The following is a 7,083-nucleotide window of genomic DNA, read 5'->3' on the forward strand; positions in this document are numbered from 1 at the left end:
TTTTCTATCTTACTTTTTAGTTCTATAACTTTCCATGCATTTTTTTCTTTTGCAAGACCTTTTTTCCACTTTCTGATTTTCTGGAACAAGATCCTTCTGTCTCTTGGTATGCATGACTGTGTTTACTTTTCTTCTTCGGTATATATTTATCCACTATTTTCTCTAATATTTTATATAATATCTCTATATTTACCCTTATGTCATCACTTACGAAAATGTTATCCCAATCTTTGTTTAATTCTTCATTTATTTCTGACCATTTTTATTTTATTTCACTGTAGAATTGTATTTTCCATATCCTTCCCACTTTTTCATTTCTTGCTTATCTCTGTTTTCACTTGCTTTGGAATGGGACTGTTTAATTCCTATGACATTATGGTCTGAAAATACTCGCATTATAAACTATTATTTCTTTAACATAATTCATCTCGTTCACAAATACTAGGTCTAAAGTATTTTCCTTTCTTGTTGGCAGGTGATTTATTTGTTGAATGTTGTATTCTAGTAGCATATCTAATAGCTTTTCGAATTGCCTCTTATCTTCTGCACTACTATTACTCTCTTTTTTATATGTATAAGTACAACCACAATCTCCTATTCGTTCTTTCCAGTCTACGAAAGGAAAGTTGAAGTCTCCAGATAGGAGAATAGTCCAGTCCTTGTGATTTCTACATATATCATCAAATTTTTCTATTACTAAGTCAAACTCTTTAGTATTAGGAGGTCTATATATTACTATGTTCATTAATTTTTCAGATTCAAATTCTACCGCTATTAGTTCACATTCTGAGTTACTATATTTCTCATATATTTTTCCTTGTTTTTTGTCTTTCCCATATATTGCGGTTCCCCCTTGATTCCTATTTTTTCTATCTGATCTATAAGTTTGGAACCCTTTTATTTGATCATCATTCCCAGTCTCTTAGGAATACCAGGTTTCACTTATATTCATTATATCTATTTTCTTTTCAATTTGGGTTAGTTCTTCTAAGTACTCTATTTTTCTTTTTGAGTTACTCGTAACTAAACCCTGCGCATTCACCACTATGATGGTTATCGTGTTTTTTCCTTCATTTAATATGGGTAATAATTAAGGATTTATTCGCCCATGTCCTCCTTATCTGTTCTGCGGTATGTTGTTCTTTTTTTCATTTCCAGAAATTCTGACATTAAAAAAATCCAACTTTTCCATAATATTTGATCTTCCTTCATCATAATTATTCATTTTCTGTCTGAATCTGCAATTTTCTCCGTGTCTGCAATATCCTCTTGCATCATAAATACAGTTCTTATCTCTTGAGTTGTATCTTGGAGCTGAGGCTTTGAAATTTTTTGCTGACATCACTGCATATCACGTTGATGGCTTGGTTTTTTCTTTTACCTGATATTCTTTATTCTTCTCTTTATTTGTTTCTTTCTTATTTTGGATTTTATTACTTGATTGATTATTTATTTGATTTTGATTCATGGCTACAGGGTGCATATATTCACATTTTTTGTCGAACTTACATCCTTTTCCTTCTTTTAGGTTTTTGCATATTTTTGGATATAGATCTCTGCAATCATCCTCATAGCTGTCTAGGTATGCACATTTCCCATATATTTCATAGTTGTGACATACCTTAGGATGTTTGTAGTAACATCTTTCTCCAAATCTGCAATTCCCTCTTTTCAAAAGGTTGCAGACTTTGTCTTTTTTGTCTATTTTTTCCTCTTTCCCATCATTGTGTAGATCTGGGTAGAGCCTCTTCGGGATTTTCTTTTGTGTTGTCATATCGTAATTTATTTCTTCATAAGTATGCTGCTTTATTGCCTTATATGTAGTATCAATGAGTATCTCTGCATCCATACTTTTATCTTGTTCTTTGTTTTCTTTATTTTTTTCTGTCATTTCAGTTTTGTTTACTTCTCTTCCGTTTTCCTCTTCTTCTTCTTCCTCTTCCTCTTCTTCTTCATCCTCAACTATTTGTACATTCAATCTTGATTTAATAACATTGTCTATCCATGATAGACATGTTGAGCAAAATATTCTGGTATCTTTTCTCATATCTTGCATTACCTCAGCACATTGTGGATGGGTCGGAATGTTGCATGCAGAACATTTTCTGATCAGGTTTTGTGGATTAACTATGCTATACCACACCTTACACAGTTTGCGTGCTTTTGGCATTCTTTTTCCCAATGCTTCAATTAGGATATTCACAATGTTCACCTTATTCATTTTCTTTGTTGGAATATGTTGGTTTATGTATATTTTCTTTATGAGTCTCTTGACCACTTGGATTTTATTTGGAACTTCTTCAATTATTTTCAAGATGTTTTCTGTTGATTTGTTCCAGTTTGAAGGATTATATCCTTCTAATATATCTATGAATGCTTTTGCATCTTTTTGGTTAGGACTGTTGCTGATCTCATAGATGAGAAATGCCAGTTCCCTTCCTGCTACCTCATCGTATTGCGAATCTGCCAGACAAGCTAAATTTCGCAATTTTTTTCCACAGTTGGAACTTACTGTCATCTTGTTTTGATTTACAGTATTTCACTTGATAAACTAACTTTGTAGACGCTTTATCCTACTATTTTCACACTAATCTTATCACCAATAGTTCACAAACACTTCTAGATATTTCTCAAATTCTAGACGTAAGTTAAACTTGTGATATCTGTTGATTGATCAGTCTGCGCGCGGGAACGTCTCACCAAGCAAGATGGCTACTACGAGAGAGAAAGAGAGAGAGTGAGAAGGAGTGAACGAGAGAGAGAGAGAGAGAGAGAGAGAGAGAGAGAGAGAGAGAGAGGAACTTGCAGCGAGAGAAAGAGAGAGAGAAATAGAGGAAGAAGCATAGAGAGGAAGCGGGAGAGAACGAGCGGATGACATGTCACCTGGACGGCTTGCAGTTCCTGCCACCCAGGAGGTGGGTACCCCAACCAACACTCAACCCATGCTAATAACCCGGGCCAGACCAAGAAGATCTCAACGCCTCAGGGATAGATTTCGTTACCATCCAACGACCAATTAAAATCCCTGCTCACCGACCTGCCCACCGATTGTACACGGCCTTGCCTGCTATAAATACATGCAAAACGTATCTGAATTCACTTTACTGTATACTCTCATAGATGACTGCCTATGTGCCGTCGAAACGTTTGAGGAATAAACCTAAGACAAATGAAATCTTTACATGTCCTTAGGAAACCTAATACACCAGCTACATGCTGACGAGAAAAAGATAATAAGAAGAATTGAGAAAATTCTATATAAATTAAATGCCGTTGAAACAGCTATAATAATAATAATAATAATAATAATAATAATAATAATAATAATAATAATAATAATAATAATAATAATAATAATAATAATAATAATAATAATAATAATAATAATAAACCACTACTTATTCCACAATCACTCGCCCTAGACAACTAAATCCGAATTTGCATAAAAGCCACGTTGTTAAAAACGAGACCCATATATTTAGCCCATCCTCCGGGGACCCACAGTGGAATTTAGAGGTGCCCAGCTCCATGGCTCCAAGGGCAAACGTGCCCTGGGGCAAAGTAGAGTTTTATTATCCTTGGTTCATTCAGATCATCTCCGTTTAGTTAAAGTAAGGGGAGTGAATATATTAAATCCAGAGTACCGTTCGTACGTATATGTTTACGTATATAGTAAATATAATTATACGTATATTATACAGTTTACACAAACACACACACACACACACACACAGGGTCGCCGTTTTTCAATGTGCACTTCTACCAAGTGCTTCTGGCACGTGTATGCCCTTTTTGACTGCAAACCTCCATATTTATAATAATAATAATAATAATAATAATAATAATAATAATAATAATAATAATAATAATAATAACAACAACAACAACACAACAATAATAATAATAATAATAATAATAATAATAATAATAATAATAATAATAATAATAATAATAATAATAATAATAATAATAATAATAACAAGTTCACAAAATGTGTTTTAGTAAGTGCTTTACATACGTGTGTCCTTCTTGTCTAACCCCCCAATAATAATAATAATAATAATAATAATAATAATAATAATAATAATAATAATAATATAATAATATAATAATAAAATACGTTATATTTAATATAATGACAGAATTTATAGTTTATTTTAAACAGAATTCTTTCAATTTTGTATAAAAATAAATTCTGTAAATTCTGTCATTACATTTAATAAAACATGATTGAAAGAACGTCTGTTCCCGAATCCCGAATAATAATAATAATAATAATAATAATAATAATAATAATAATAAGACAACATTGGGAACTCTTTATGGGAAACTGTTCCCACCTGGCGCTAGTAGAGTTTCTTCCAACAATCTTTTGTTTTTTGTGAGAATCAGGACTAAAACACATTTACGTAACTAGTAATTATCACGTTAAGTAAAAAAAAGGTAACACGTCCTCATGGCTCTTCCTGGTAGTAACGTACTAAAAGAAAAAATATGTATTTGAAAATATAAAAAAAAGTTTTTTTTCTTGTTTGCACACTCGTTGCATAATGTCGAGACATGCGATCTCCTGTATTGGTTAATCGTTGCTATTATCCAAGCCATTTCCTGTGATGGTTTGCTGATTTGTTTTCGTATACATACCATACATATATATATATATACTTATGTATATGTACATATATATATATATATATATATATATATATATGAATATATAAATATAACTATATAGATTTAAATACATATGTACATATATATGTAAATGTATATATAGTTATATTTAAATACACACACACACACACACACACATATATATATATATATATATATCAATGAATATAACTATATATATTGAATACATATGTATATATATATATATATATATATATATATATATATATATATATTTATATAAATAGATATATATAGATAGATAGACATACGTAGCATTTAAAGATACTGTATCTTTTTACGCTAAATGTTTCACTCTCTCTCTCTCTCTCTCTCTCTCTCTTCTTCTCTTCTTCAATGATCACATTGTGTGTAGACAAGAAGTTTCATACACACACACACACACACACAGAGAGAGAGAGAGAGAGAGAGAGAGAGAGAGAGAGAGAGAGATGAAGTTTCAATAAATAACTTGGAGTACTAGCAGAGCAAACTAAAAAAAAAAAGGTCTCCTCATGTCAGTGAATTTTACCTGTCCTGTTTTTGGGGAATGGCTGTGTAGTGACCTTATCTTTTTTATTTTATTTTTTTTTTATTTTATAAGCCGTTTTTTGTGCGTTTCTACTTCCTGTAACTTAAAACGCTCTTTTTTAATCGTTTCCTGCTTTTGCTTACTCGAGGAGTAAGCCTACAAACTAAGTGCTTGATGGTTATTCTTGGAGTTTTAGGATAGGATATATATGATTTATTTATTAGCATAAAAATGTAAATAATAGATAATGTGCATGGTAAACAGTACAGAACAATTATTTCAATTTTCTTCGGTGAGACAGCCCTCTATTTGACCGTAGATTTTACCACGTGCCCCGAGTAAGCTGGAAGTCAGATGACGCCTTGTTCATTCTCACATTTGTTGGTGTCTTTTTCCGCTCTGTTCATAATGTTTTTTTTTCTACATTGGAAATAATAATTACCGAAATGTGATAATATGTTATATCAGTTTGTATTATCTTTCAAAAGTGCTCTTGGACTCATATAACAAGCATTAAAAAAGGGTTGAATTATACGGAGTTAATAAAAAAATAAAAAAATTATAAACAAATAGACAGGGCTTTGATCAACAAACAAAACCCAAATATATATATATATATATATATATATATATATATAATATATATATATGTGTGTGTGTGTGTGTGTGTGTGTGTGTCGTGCGTGTGTGTGTATCTCAAGTACACAAGGCCCACTAAACTCTCTGCTTAAAACTAAGGAAGTCAGTCCACCGAAATATTTAGTCCTTTGTTTTAAACCAGTGTTTAAAGGGCCTTTTATACTCGAGACGTATCCTGTTTTAACAGAAGAATTTAAATTTATTTACACACACACACATACACACGCACACACACACACACACACACATATATATATATATACATACATATATATATATATATATATATATATATACATATACATATATATATATATATATATATAATATATATAGTATATATATATATATATATATATATATATAATATACATACTTACTTGTACGTACAAAGGAGATATAATATAATATACCTTAGGAAAACTTACGAGCGTCCACATCAGCTGTAATGTTGTCGTAGTCTGCGATATCAATACAACCGAACTACGATTCTTTCCTTAACGACAAACCTGCAAAGTCATGACACTCTTGCAGCCGAAGGATTAAAAACCACCTACAGTGAATAAGGAACATAGAAAATGAGTATAATAGCTATATTCAGGGCAGGTGTGGAATAGAGCTGAAATCAGAGAGAGAGAGAGAGAGAGAGAGAGAGAGAGAGAGAGAGAGATGAGAGAGGAGAGAGAGCGTACCCCCAGGCAATTCTCCATGTATTGTCATAAATTACCGATATTTTTTGTCCATTTATAGGCTAATTTGCTTATTTTTCTTGTTCTGATATATTACTGATTTATTTCTGTATTTATTGTTACCCTCTGAACACCGTGTAAATATATGTATATATAAATTACACCATATATATAAATGTAAATTACAAATGTATATTTTAAATTACAATATATATATATTATTATAGACATAGATATATATATATATATATTGTAAAGGAATATTGATTTATTGAATGTAAAATTGAGCAGAAAATTTGGTTGAAAATGATATTTGCATAGAAAAAAAGTGTACACTAGACAACAGATGGCAGTAGCGCTTGGCGTAGGCGGTAGTCGCCAAGGATAATGTACCGAAACAATGATATTTGGTCCATGGATGTCTAGCGTGAGTCTGGTATATAAAGGCCCACCCAAAACGACGATTTTCGTTGGAGCTGAAACAAACAAGTGATTTATAATAGTGTATCAAGTGTTGAGGAATATATTGTAAGGTATGTTTATCCATTT

Source organism: Macrobrachium nipponense, chromosome 4, assembly GCF_015104395.2.
Source record: "Macrobrachium nipponense isolate FS-2020 chromosome 4, ASM1510439v2, whole genome shotgun sequence".
NCBI classification, from domain to species: Eukaryota; Metazoa; Arthropoda; class Malacostraca; order Decapoda; family Palaemonidae; genus Macrobrachium; species Macrobrachium nipponense.